Source organism: Polistes canadensis, unplaced genomic scaffold (assembly GCF_001313835.1).
Source record: "Polistes canadensis isolate GaletaPanama2010 unplaced genomic scaffold, ASM131383v1 scaffold_4, whole genome shotgun sequence".
Classification (NCBI taxonomy): domain Eukaryota; kingdom Metazoa; phylum Arthropoda; class Insecta; order Hymenoptera; family Vespidae; genus Polistes; species Polistes canadensis.
Window position 1 is genome coordinate 849,055 of NW_014569551.1, and position 15,419 is coordinate 864,473.

Genomic DNA, 15,419 nt, shown 5'->3' on the forward strand with positions numbered 1-15,419 from the left:
ATATTTCGTTTTAAAAACACTCACGTATGAAAATCTTGTGTGTAGCTATCGTTTGATATATAATAGGAAGGTGTAAAATACTTTTCAATTACCTGAATTAAAAAAAGAGATGATGCAGTACGCTGGAACATATACACTTGAGAGATTTTTAATACGATGGTTGCCACTGCAGCGCGGTAGTCGCTGCAATGCCTCATAACTCTGATGACGTCACATGGTGTCATGGCTGCTTGATAATTTTGCATTTTTTCCATCTATTATAGAAAAATATCGAATAGTTAAAAATAGTATATAGGAACATAACAATTGTCGAAATATATACTTTATAAACCCAAACAATAAAAATTGATCATTATAAGTCGATAAGATAAATACATATATATATAATTGCGTAAAAAAATGCATACCAATGTACATGGAATTTTTTCTACGCAAATATCTTCTATCCTCGACATTATCGTAATCTTTCGATTATGTTATTTAGAAGACATTTGTTAGAAGAATAAGTAAAGTCCAGCAAATTGTCCTACGAGACATTTAACGAGATATTTAACGAGACGTTGTTATAATTACGATAACAGATGAGTGCTAATTCCAACCTATTGCAATATCATATTTTTAATTTGTTATCATTAGATCTTGAGATTGTTTTTTTTCTTCAATCTTCTAATCGTTTTTCTATTAATCCGTTGCGGACTACTGTCGCACATATGCGTTCTGCGTAAACCATCAATTTAGCCGAGGAACTCATATATGATACGTTGGCGAAAATAATTGATGGAACCGAGAGGCTCATATATGTGTTCCATGTAAATACGTCGATATTAGTTTTTAGGCAGAAATGAGAAGTGGCAATTTCAAACGATTATCGTGATATCAGCTCAGCCCCATAGAACGCTTGACTTCAAACCGTCCAGTCCGCAAAGGGTTAAAGAATTTTGTATATACCATAATGCGTTCGCAATTGTTAAAAATATTATTAACACCATAGCCTTCATTTTCAAGATATTGCTATTTGCTATTGTACCCTATAATCGAAGGTTATATGTCTATGTAGAATATAACACTGATATAACGTAATAATATGTGACTTTTACTAATACGAAATTGTTTCTCATTATAGTCATTCATAATGCCATTACAACACGATAAAAATTTAAACAACTCTGTTTTTTAATTTTATTTTATTAAGTCGAAAATAAGATTACTATTTAAATCAGTTCAATCGAAGTAAAACTGAAACCTTCAATGTTTAGCATCATTGAAATGTTAACGTGCAATCTCAAATAACGGGTACTTTAAAAGCTTAAAACTCGCACAATTTATTAATAGACGTATATATATGTATATATATAATTTATAATACAAAGTAATAATTTATGTCTGATATTGATAATGATGAGAATAATAAAACAAAATCGTAATGCGAATAAATAAATGAAAACTAAACATCTATCCCATTAAAATTGTTTTTCTTCATTTCTATCAATTAATCACGTTATCGGTCTTATTAATTAAATTGGTTCTCGCATTATTATCGTACATTTTTAACATTTGTCAACTTTATTTTTTATCATTAATATAATAATATCTCGTTATTTTTTTTTTCTTGTATAATATAATTTTGGATAATTTAAAATAAAAGATTAAAAAAAAGATTGAAACGCGCATCATTCGTAAAGTGATTTGAATTGTGTAATTATGGTTCCTTCCGAGAAATCGTACGAATAGATCATTAAACATAAAGAGCCGATAAATGTTCCTGAAACTCGAAATTGCCGTTAAATTACCGCACGGTAAAGTTGCGATAACGAAGGACTTCGAAACGACAATAGTCCGATTAATCGCATCCATAGGGAGCAGCCATTGGAATTGTCGGGAACTAATTAACATGCACCGAATTGTCTTCCGATCCCTAAGTAATATAAAAAAAAAATATATATATATATATATATACTATATACATATATATTTGTTACCGTTAACCTGTATAATTTAATGAATTAGTAAAAACAAAACGTATGTCTTATATGAAACAATTAGATGTTTTAGAAAAAAAAGACAAAATTTATTATACATTAAAGCAAGTAGTTTTGATCTTGAGAAAGTAAGGTGTACCTATTCCATTTCAATTGAAATATAATTTCTTATTTTTTCTTATAAAATTCTCGAGACAAAAATCTAAACTTGATTTCATCGATAAGGCAGATGTTTCGTATTACTTTTCACTCGATACTTTTCGAAAGTCGATAAAATGGATGGTATAACGAAAAAGATATACACAAGATATATATATGTGTGCGTCTGCGTGTGTATATGACGCTATAGATATATATCGATCGATCGTAAACGATCGTTCTCACTTTAGTAAGGTACATCGAGCCTTATAATAGAAATTTGATAATGCCAGTTTGGGTGGAGCAACGTCGCCTTAGAGAAACGTATTACCTTAGCACGAACTTTAAACAGCCATCGTGTCGATAAAAAAGCAACCATCCGTGAGGCAATCTTAGAACGGCGTAAGAATATATCCGATCTCTAACCACCATTACCATCAATACTATCATTCGCCGCTGATCGTGCTTAATCATCGAAGAACCACGAAGATCCACCACCTTCGAAGAACTCGATAATTCACTGGCATTCGCGGCCAGTCTGATATTCTGTGCGCCAAGAATTTGGAGAAGAAAATTATTACGAGACTATCTCTCTCTCTTTCTCTCTCTCTCTCTCTTTCTTTCTTTCTTGAATCATCGAAGAAATTGCCAAGCTGTTCATCCCCGTAACTCGGTAGAACTAACGACGTTAACAAAGAAAACTTTTCTTTATATAGATGATATTCTTTGCTGGCTTCTCCTTTCTGACACATAGTGATAATATTCGTTGAAGTTTTTTCTAAGAACATAGGATACTCAATTTTATGATGAAGATTTTAAAAAGGCTTCGACAATTTTCAGTCCATACTTTTTTTTTTCAAGATAATTCAAGAACAAATATTTACGTAATACTAAAAAAGGGAAATACGTGATTAATTTATTCGATGAAAAATGTCCTAGTATTATTGTTTCTCATTCCATTAAATTTCCGTCGTTCGTTATTAACAATACGTTAATATGTCAAAGATATCATAAAGTTTTTCGTTAATTTTTAAAACGGGTTGGTAGGTAAGAAAAAAGAGAAAAAAAAAAGGAAATATATAAAATCGATTTTTTTTTAAATGAAATAATAATTTTGTACCGCCGTCATTCCATGGTAAAAGAGTAAAAGGAGAGAAAGACAAAAAAAAAAAAAAAAAAAGAAAGAGAAATAGAAAAAAGAGGAGAAAGTAGAGATGGCTCGCGCTCACCGATACTGCATTTAATTTTCCCTGGAAACGTCACGTTCACGTTCCGCAGGAAGATCGTATCTGTAAGTTGCGCAATAAAATTATTCGGACAAAACGCTTGCGGTACTTCTACCGAGAGAATGGCATCGCGCCTGTTGTTCAGATTTTCCATTAAATTTTCTCCAAAATTAGTTCGTGTACGTCGAGCGGTTACCTGCGACCGGTCAGAGATTCGACTTGTACGAAACATTAGCCTTTCCTCGTTCCCGTGAAATACCACTAAATATTTTCAAGTAACGAGAGTAAGCTCGCTAAGAACGCTAAAATCGTTTTCCTAGAATTCTCTCGGCATGCCTTACCTACTTAGGTATAAGTATACCTAGACATATCTATAGTAATAGAAAGCTATTTGCCGTTTCCCCGCATTACAATAATTTCCAAAACCTAGTCAAGTAGTCATGATTATTTAAAAATATATTCTATTTTTAAGAGAACGAAAGACTTTAGAAAAAATATACTTTTAGCTATTGCGAAAAAGTAACAAAATTCTATTCGACATAAAAGAAATAAGTTACTTACGAATTAATCTATTCGATATTTGCAATTTTAAATCATTCATTTTTTATAAATCTAATACTCCATAAAAATAATCATTCTTGCGAATATCACGTATAATGTACTTCGTTAACGTAGCATAGAAAACCGCAGGAACCGTAAAAGGAAGCTCGATACTTTTTTATTTTCCTTGTTTCCAATCGGTTATAATTCACCGTCCCCAATCGGTCCTTCGGAAGTAATCGGGAAGAAAAAGAAAGAAAGAAAGAAAGAAAGAGAGAGAGAGAGAGAGAGAGAGAAGTGAAGAAAGAAAGAAAGAACGATAGGTGTAAGCCAACTCAGGCCTTCCATGTGCACGATGATAGGCATTGCACATTTAGAAAGACGAAGAGAGAAGGAGAGAGAGTCACAGGGCTGACTCGAAAGGGAGGCTTTGCCAGTGGCGGGAACTATAATTCTGCGTTATCGGCGAGTTCACGGGCCAACGAGTCTCTTCCTCGAAGGGGTGAGCTCCCAACAGGCTGGTCACCCTTCCTAGGCGTCTATGTACCTACATGTTTCACAGCTCGAATCGATTCTCTCTCTCCGCGAATCGTGTAGGATCTTCGATCGAATATAACGTACATATATATATATATATATATATATATATATATATATATATATAATACATATATATATATCTACCACAAACGTGATCCAAACTCGATCGATCGGTCGATCGAGCATGCCTTGCGACACGTGAAATCGCGAAGACGCGATCACCCGTGTCTCTTCGTTCGTTCTCACTAATATGCTCGTAAATTCCAGGTCCTGCGATATTGCGTAACTCCGCGAAGCGAAACGATCATCGAGAACTTACCGTATTCAACGATCCGTATATTCCGTCTTTAACTAGTTAATAGGGGATGGGGGGAGAGAGGGAGGAAAAAAAACGATGAGAGAAATTGTCCTCTTAAAGGTCTCACGTCCAAGTTCCAAAATCAATTTAACGGACTCGGCTAAATAGAAGAAAGATCCGTTAGTGGTGTTAGTACCTAACGCGGAATGTGCTTTTGGGTTTGGAATGATTTAAGGGTTGTTATCAGTAACCAGGACTCTAGACTCGGAATGTCGACGTCAGCTAGATCATTGATATCAATTCGATTTCTCATTCTCCTATCTATCCTATTCTCTCATTCTGTGATCCAGCCTTGAGTTCATCGAACTCGTCCAAGTTAACGATGATGATACACCGACGGGGTAGGAGAGAAAATCTTCCCTCCCAGACCAGGCGTTCCACATTAACCAACCGAGGCACGTTACGTTACTACCAACGAAGTAGTTAACCGAACGAGCTCGGCTTTCCACCTCTGACCTCTGACGCTGACCTCCAAAGCTCAACGGATCGGTACGTTATGCGTTTAGCGGGGCCGATGTATCGTCTATCTGCTAAAGTTCACGCACGGTTGCGTCAAAGGGCAATGGTGAGTGATGGATTAGTGATTAAGATGATCCATTTTCCGTAAACGTCGCGCTAGAGTTGCTCATCTTCCTCAATCTATGATGGTGTTCATCCAATTCCGATCGATCTTTCGTTTTTCCTCGTCAAAACACGAGCACGCATTCAAATGAATTTAAATGAATAACAATGATTACTATCTCTCGCAACATAGATCGCGTAGAATCCTCAACTATTAAGTTAGAACTCGAATAGTCCCCCGTATCTGTTCGTAATTACAAGCGAGAATTGTCGAAGATCGCGCAGTATATCCTCCTTTCCACTAGTATCTAAAGTTTCGTACCAAGAATATCGAGAAATCACGAGGTTTCCTCAAAGGCTCGTATATGGATGTTCCACCGCGTTCCGGCATGCAAATGAGACACGAAGTGTTTGAAATAGTTCGAGGTTACTAATGTCGGAGATAGGAGCTAAAGGAGGTGCCGAAGGATTCTCGTTTCTCGTCCGTTACACCTGGCCACCACTTCTTCTTCTTCTTCTTCTTTCCCCATCTTCTCGAACCCTACTTTACTTTCCTATCTCTTGCCACTTACATCGAACCTCTATCTTTCTTACTTTCTACCTTTTATTTTTTTTTCTTTAAAGTAACATTTTCTTTTCATCCCTTCTTGATCTTCCGTTGATTATCAATTACGAGTACTCTGCTCTGCAAATGGATCTTCATCAAATGAATATATATATATATATATGTATATACATTTGTAAAAAAGAAAAAATAAAAAAGAAAAAGAGAGAGAAAAATAGGTACTACCTCGTTTCACCAATAGTTATTACTCGTTTAAATATAAAGTAACGGCCAAATGGATTCGAATACCGATAGAATAAAACCAAAAGATAAAAAGAAATTGTAATTCATCGTAGTCTATTTTAAAGATAGAAAAAATCCAACGATGCGAAGATAAGTTTTCTCGGAAAATCGAATCGATCAATGATGAATATTATCGGAATGTCAAAAAACGATATGAAATTAGATGAAAAAGAAAAACAAAATCGAGGATTATTATTCCCTTAGGATAGAAAAAAGAGCTTAGGATATATAGAAGAATTTTTTATTCAAATTTCAAATAGATAAGATAGATTAATAAGAAAACATGCTAACGGGCATAAGAAAACATAGATAATGCGACGAACGGTACAGATTTACGACGATTCCCGAACAAACGTGCGACTATTAATGAACGACAAAAGGCGTACACACACACACACACACATACACATTCTCTCTCTCTCTCTCTCTCTCTCTCTCTCCCTCATTTCTAGCATGCAGGGAGAAAGAAAACGTGGAATGTAATTTATAATGTCGGACGCGAAGAGCACGATCGTTAATGTTAGCGAGGTGGTCCAACGAGAGTTGGCTGACATGGCGAAAGCCAATGAAAAAAAGGTGAGAAAGAGAAAAAAAGAGAGAGAGAGAGAGAGAGAGAGAGAGAGATAGGTAGTTCTCATATTATAACGAACGAGATCGTAAAAATTCTCTTTTTCTTCATACGGCAATCATTAACGCGAGACTCGTAGGAGGAGCATGCGCGAATCGTGGATTCTGCTTTAACGAGGAATAATCATAAATACGGATGACGATGATATTTATTACTCCGTAGGATTATAGTTTTTTTCTATTATCGAGCTTCGTATTTCATCGCTTGCCCGTTAAGGAGATCAAATAATCAGTATACTAATTCTTTTCATTCTCTTATCTTTCTCGTAGCTTTATATACTGTTAGTTATCAATGATATTTGATAATATCTAGTTTATAGCTATGCATTTATGTAAAATATATTATTAATATGATAATAAAATATCCTTTATTATAGTTACATAAGGAAACATATACAGAAAGTAATAAAATCTATGAACACGTCGAATACTCTCTCGATTTCTCTCTCTCTCTCTCTCTCTCTCTCTCTCTCTCTCTCTCTGATTCTTTCTCTGACAATCTTATACTGCATTTACCTATTACGTTCACACTTTTCATGTATACCCCCATAAATAAAGTACGCACGACATACCTAACTACTCTAAAACCTTCCACAATCCTCGTTCACTTGTCAATCGCCTGATCTCGCACGCATATACACGTTTGATATCTAACTAGAGTTAGAACCTACCATATCGTCGTTTACTTGCGATCACCTTATTTCATATGTACTCAACATATGACTCTATTGGGTTTCAAAACCTTTCATACTTCTCACACACACACACTCATTCCTTATATTTATTCGAAATTAAAAACGTAATTTAATTATAATCCCTTTCTTTTTGTCTGCCATTCGTTTAGAACAAAAACAAGTAAAATAATATGGAAAAAGGGTAAGATTTAAATATTACAAAAAGAGGGCAAAAAAAAAAAAAAAGAAAAAGAAAAATAAAAGAACTTTACATATAAGAAGCACGAAATAGCTTGATCTTTATCGCTTGACATTGTCACGAACGCAACCGTACTAACGAGTGCTCGCGAATACGTGCTCCAAGTTAATTTTCATTACCGGTGATAGTGAATAAGAGAAGGAAAAGAGAAGGAGAGGTAGGAGATGAGGAAAAGAGAAGGAGAGGTAGGAACGGAGAGAGGGGGGGGTATAGGAGAGGGCTTGTCTTACAAGGCAAAGAGTCTGGGAGAACTAAAGGTCGGTTCGAAGCAAGGAAAATGACTATAATCAACATCGAGATGAAGTAACAATTACCTACACATCACGCTTAGACTCTTTAAGAGTCAAAGAGAATCTTCCCTCCGTCCTTCACTCACTTCATTTCGCTTATATCCCTCTCTTTCTATACCCTTTCCTTAAAAGAACCACCCTCTTAAAGAATGGGGGTCAGAGAGAACGAGACCAGGCAAGCTGGTGAACGTGATACAGAGAGACGAAGAGAGACCGTTAAAGATAGACAAAGATAGAAATGGAGAGAAAGCAAGAAGAAGGGTGGATAGGAAGACTCGAAACTCGGGAACGACGAGGACGACGACGATGGCGACGGCGACGACGAACCGGTCGAAGACTGGAGGGTGCCGCAATTTCATCGGCACTTTTGGTGGTAAGGGGTCGCAAAGTTCGAGACTGCTTCCAATTAACCAGGCACAGCTTCGCTCTCATCGAGAGTTCGAAGGGAAAGGGACCATTCGAACGACGACGGGGTTACCACGACGAAGGAGAGAAAGAGAGAGAGAGAGAGAGAGAGAGAGAGAGAGAAAGAGAGAGACGGAAATTGTTTTGTAACCCGAGAGCGTCGTTAACGGCGAACACATCAATTTCTCGCTTAAATAATGACATCGAGGAAGATTAATTCGTCCAATGCATCGAGAAACTCCGCTATTTATAATCCTTCTCGCGATTCTAGTCGACATTCCTCCTCCTCGAACGTAGCTTAAAGTTCCCTAGGTTGATTTTCGAGGAAAACCTCTCTCTCTCTCTCTCTCTCTCTCTTTCTCTCTTTTTCTCTCTCCTCCGATGAGACGAATTCGTGTCCGTTTGGATAAAAGTCTTGCGTTCGTTGGGCCGTTCAACTATATACCGTCGTCTATCGAACGTTTTATTCCGAAAGAGAAGAGAACGAAACCGAACGGGGAAAAGTTTTGCATTAGCTCGAAATGAGAATTCGTTGGGAGGAAATAAAAGAGGTACGGGAAAGGATCGGGAAAGGAGACAGAGACAGAGTGGGATGGAGGAAGGGAGGGAGTTTATCGAAGGGTGGTAAAACGATGGAAAAGGAAAAAAACAAAGATCTCGAATTGGATCTGAGAGACTAATGGAAAAGATTGAAAATTAATATCGGATATCCGTGAGAAATATTTCAAACCAACAGTATCTATGTATTGTATTAATACTGTATAAATACAAGTCGTAGTATCAGCTAAGATAGATCGTAATAAAGATCCCGAAGATTTTAACGAATCTCACGTCGGCTCGCAAAGATCGTAGGATATGCCGTAGCAGTCGATGAGGCACGTTACCCTTAACCCAACGACGGGGCAAAACCAACGACGTGACCGACTCGGTACGTGACGTTTCGGTCTCATGAAGAATTTTAATTTCATCCGTCGTCGTTGAAAGAGATGCGAAAAAAGGGAAGCGAATCTAGCTTTACCGAAGGGGGTGGGAAGTAAGGGATAGAGGATAGAGGAGAAAGATAGATAGATAGAGAGAGAGAGAGAGAGGGGAAAGTTTAAACCAAGTCTCAACTGTGCCCGTTCTTCTCGACGTGACGAGAATGGATTTTCCTTGGCATGCCGTTCCTATAGCTGGGAAAAGATGATTACGTCCTCCTCGAAATGTCCGACAATCTGTCCTTCCCTTTCTAACTTTAATATACTCCAATATACATATAGGTACGTAAGTTCGTTTATTTTAACCCTTTTTATTGTCGACTTAAAACGTTCTATCTGAACGAAAAAATATTGAGTAATTATTTCATGTAAACTCTGTGTGATGATAATTACAAAATTCAAAATAGAAACATATTAAGAAATAAAAGTAAAATAAATTGTATTTATAATATTGATTGTGCAATATTATACAAAGATATCATGCGGGAAAATCAATTATCTTTTATGAACAACATAATCACAAACTGAAAAACCATTATTTGGTCATAATTTGATATAGAACGCATAATATAAAACGGTATTCAATCATTTGTAACATATCATGTCTATTCTCTCTCGTTTTTCTTCCAACTCGTGAGTTCCTTGCTTAGGAACTTTTTAGAAAGCGTCTGGTTTCATTGAGAAAGAGCAAGAAACAACAGGACCAACGCCCGAACCTAACGATCTAAGTTTTTGTTAGAAAATAAAAGAAAATACAAAAAAAAAATAAAGAAAGCGTCTTTATTCTTAGAGAGTGGATTAACCCTACTACGTTGTTTCTCATAGGGAAACGAATCACCAACTTCTTTCTTTCTTTCTTTCTTTCTCTCTCTCTCTCTCTCTCTCTCTCTCTCTCTCTCTCTCTCTTTATCTCCTTGCTTCTCACGTCGAAAACAGCAGAGAATACTCGTAGTTCCTGACCGTTCATCAGGATTACTTCGGCTTCGAAGTAGCACCGACAGTGGCAGGAAGCTCACGAAAATCATTTAACGGTAGAAGGTGGTAGAGAAAACTGGAAAAGGATGAAGAAGAACACCGGTAATTATTTTAGTGGTGCAAAGGGAGGAAGGGAAGAAAGTAAAAGGGAAGAAAGGGTGAAAGGACGTAGAAAAGGGTTGTGCTGGGACTCTTTCTCCTCGGTTTTGCCTCTTCCAACGCCACACCCTTTCCACCGACATTGTTCCATGCTAATTCTTACTAATTGGTTGCATTACTCTCGTTTCATTCACTGCTTCTTCTTCTTCTTCTTTCTCCTCCTTCGCAAGATATTCCTTTCGACTCGTTTCTCTCGTTAACCGGCAACTCACTCTTTCTCTCTCTCTCTCTCTCCCTCCCACCCTCCCCTCTTTTCATCCAATCCCTTTAGCATTCCTTTATTCGCGATTTTGCCAATTTTACTTTCCTTCTCTCGTTCGTGCATAAGAGTATGCTTCGGTATTAAGGAATTTTTTACCTACCTTAGTAGAACTCGCGATCATTTTCCTCTCGCTCTCTCTCTCTCTCTCTCTCTCTCTTTACTTATACACTTAATTTATTTCTTTGCTCGTATCAACGTCATATCGCCAAGTTTTAGTGTTACAAAATTATAGATTTATCATCTAAAGAAAATTGCTTTAGCACCGTTCACGTTATACGCCATAGCTGTGAAATCCTTTTTATCTTATACTCATCCATTTCCCTTTTATATACGAGAGTCATTTTCAAGGAACGTTTCTAATTTTATTACAGTTTTACGATTCAACCAGACAATAACGTCTTTTCAAATTTTAATACCCAAGACTGTCCTAGATATTAAATAATTCTATTTCATTTTGGATATATTGATGGATGTAAACAAATTGGAAACTAATTTGTACTCATGATTTTTATTAACAATAAACTCAAAATGACGGATATGGACCGTTTATTTTGAAAGTGGTGTAAGTCCATTTGCAGCGCGTAAGTATACATCAGTTTAGTAAAATATGCTTAAAATACATTTATATAATCAAATTACATGTTGATAAAACAGTAGAACATTGCCAGACTTCAAATAATTTGCCTAAATTTTTTAATTAATAGATATGTTAACCTTTAATTTTCTCGAAATAAGAGAAAATGGACTTACACCACTTTGAAAATGAACGGTCCATATATATATATATGTAGAAGATTTAAGGATAATTTGTACCCTCGATGGAGAAACTTCTAGTGCCGATTAAATGATTTCATAGCCGAGCCGTTGAAATTCTAACCGTTGAAACAAATGTGTTCTGCTTTGTCGGAGGCTTATCGCAAGTAAAGCTCGTCCTTTATCGTCGATCCCCCAACTACAGTCATTTCGTAAACGTAGTTGCGTTAACGATCGATGCAGATAGGATATACCACCTGAAAATTCCGATCGCTGAAATAGCTCTGTTCGTTAGCACTTCGAAGGAACGTGTGGATCATAGAAAATTGCGAAGAACCTGACGTTGGCATTCGATCGTCCCAGCTTTTACTTCTCGCCGTTCATCTATGAAATTTCATCTCAGGGAAGGTAGATGACATCAACGAACAAATCTCCTGATCTACATTGAAGTTATGCATCCCCTATTCCCTTATGGGATCGATGTTTGCGCATTGCTTCCAAGATTGTATTACCCTAAATGAAAAACGTTAACAAGATTTTCACATAGGTATATAACTATCTACACGCATACCCTTTTATGCATGTATAGGTACTCGTAGGAAAATTTCTCGCGCGCTCTGATAACTCGATTTTCTCTCCGGCCGTGGCTTCGAGAAGGACCTTTACCCAAAATTCAGATTGGAGCTCATTAAGAGCAAGGATAGTCTAAGTTCCCTGTCTCCGTGTGCGTCCTACCATGAAAATTACATCTCGAGACCGTCGCCACAGAGAAAGAGTCGACCAATGCGAAAAGTTCGTTCTTATTTAAATAGCTTTACCCTTGTGCGATGTTACCCCGTTAGAGAAATACCTACACACTTTGCAAACACTTAACTATTATATTTTCCATTTTCAAAATATACGAATACAAAATTCCAAGTAAATAATAGACGTTTCCATTTCATAAAACTCCTATTTTATAACATATAATATTTCGTAATATAATTAACGTGGAAAGTAATGAAAATATAAGAAATATCGCTAGAACCTTGAACGAAGTAAGGAAAAAAAAAATACATTAATAAAACGTAGGTAAGTAAGTAGACTAGTTGACCAAAAATTCCGTATAGTTTGTTGATTTGCATCAAAAGAGCGGTCCCCATACGGGTCGTCCGTGCAAAGGCCACTTATGAAAGATCGACCCATGTAGGGGTCGTACCATGCAACGATACGCATGCACGAACAAATTTATATGGAACGATAGTCGCGTTAATGCATGTCATAACGTAAGGTTTAACAAAATAATTACGGTTACACCAAAGGCATTCCTTTTTTTTCTTACAGATGTTCTGTTCCCCTCATAATTTACGGTAGTCTATATATATTACACAATATTATATTATATTACGTATACAGTAAATTAATTGGTGCATAGCGGTCCAAGTGCATCTCCCAAAATTCGCAACAGGGAAGCACGTAACGAAAAAGATCGGCTGCGATGATTAGAAACGTAAGTAGTTGGAAATGAGCGCGGAATGGTCCTAATTGTATGCTAACGGGTGCTCTCTGAAAAGTAGATAAGGTTTCGAGTACACGGGAAGTTACCGGCAATAGTGAAATTTAAATTACAAAGCTCTCGGTAATGAATTTATATTATTAATCGCTAAGCGTAATTATTACGTCCGGGGGTATCTACTCGCATACCCGTTTCTCCTTCGGCTCGATTCTTACGGCGATGAAATTTTATTATCCTTCGATATTCGCATTCTCCCCACACCCCTTATTCCGATAGAATGGTTTCAGATCTGGACCAACGTAGGAAAAGTTTCTCCTCGTTCTTGAGAATACGTTATTATGCATTTATGCAGATCGAAATTAATATCGAAAAAAGTTTCGTTGAAAAAGTATCCAATCGAGAGTTCCTTTCAATTAACTTTTTTCTATTTTGTATGTAACATTTGATATGACACCGGATCGTTCGTTCGTTCATTCGTTCATCTTTAATGAATAATTTTGAAAAACATTCTTTTTCGATTTTACAAAACAAAGTTAAACTTTTCGAAATAGAAGATCACAGATCCTTGATGATACGAAAATAACGTTGATCCTAAGATAGATGTTGTTAACACGTGGTTATCTCGATCGATATTCTGTTATCGAAAAATGGATATAACATTGTCGTTAGAAGGACGAGTAAAAACGTAAGCCGTTCTGTCTCGATTTCTTATCGTCAATTCGATCGCAATTCTCGAGATCGTCGAAAGAAAACTTTCTCCGTATCTTCGAAAAAGGGATAAGAAAGGTAGTTTATACGTGTTACGACGATGCTTTGCGATACGCGTTACATCGACGCGATAAGAAGGAATTTTGTAAAAACGTAAAGATATTTTAACGGTAACGTTCTCTTACACAGGAGAAAAAGACTTTCTCTCGTAGTTATTCGACGTGACGGAAACGATGACAACAATTTTTGCGAACAACTTTTGTGAAATGGATCATTCTGCTGGACGTTTAAAAAAAAAAAAAAAAAAAAAAAAAAAAAAACAGAAAACACACCAAGAAAAAAATATCGACAAATTTTTCTACCACGGGAAACGTGAAATTTGTCAAACTTGGGCCGATAGATTAATTAAAAGTCTCGACGCATGAATATTTTTACAAATTACAAGCGAAAATCATCCAGTTCGTTTAACGAACAATACCGACCACTTGACGGGGTAATTACAAACGAAAAAGCGACAGCACTAATTATCGTACTTCTCTACCCGTACCCCCATCCTCCTACCCGCTCTCCTCACCCTTGATGCTCCAACGCTTCTCCAACATTCTACCAACATTCGAGTGACATTTTTTCCCCCGTAGGGATGAAAGCTGATCCACGAACGCAAATTTATCGTTCGTATCTATTTACCCATTGTTCGGAAAAATTGTGAAAAAGTACTTTGTCGATAAGTCATTTTTAGAAAATTGAAAATGATGTACATCGATGGTGAGTGGCATTTTTCATAATCTCTTCGTTATTCCTTCATATTCTTTTTTTACATTTCTCTCTTTTTTACTCTATATAAAAAATTAGTTTTTTTTTATTATTATTATTATTATTATTATTATTATTTCTATTCAGTGACACCGAATATTTGTCTATAATGATAATATTGGCGATGAAAATCGTCGAAACTGTAGGATATTTTTGATAACAAAAAAAAAAACAAATAAAGAAGAATATAATTGTTCCGGGGGGTAGAGAAAATAAATCTGAAAATTTCTGCACTGCGACAGCTTTCGTCTAAAAATTAAATCTAAAAATTTCGGCACTGCGACAGCTTTTGTCTAAAAATTAAATCTGAAAAAATAATCGCGCGAGTAATGTGATTTGATAAAATACAAAATAAAAAAAGGAAAAAAAGTATGCGTCATTTATAAAATGAGATGGGTGTTGCTGCTGCATGGGTAGGAAGTCTCGTTGGAATAAAATAATTGTATCCATAGTTCGATGGTAACTCAACGAGAGATGTCATATCGACGGTGAAAAAAAAATACCGTATTGTCCTTTAATAAAACTGACCGGAGACCATCCTAAAAATCTCCCCGTAAAATTTCAAAGCCGAATCCACGCGAAAGAGTTTACACAGGAGATCGGGTCAGATAATAAGAGGATTCGTTTACGAGGGCTCGTAAAACATGACGGACGTTACCAGGTGCGGAGCTCGTAAATATCAGTCGGTTCCGGGCCATGAATTTATGGACCGTCCACGAAATCGCTGATAAGAATCGGTAAGTGTCCGGTCGTTGCACCGGGTTAGGTGCAAATGCAATGTATTGAGACGATATTGGTCGAAAAAGCTCACCTGTAATTTCTTAAAACAGTCC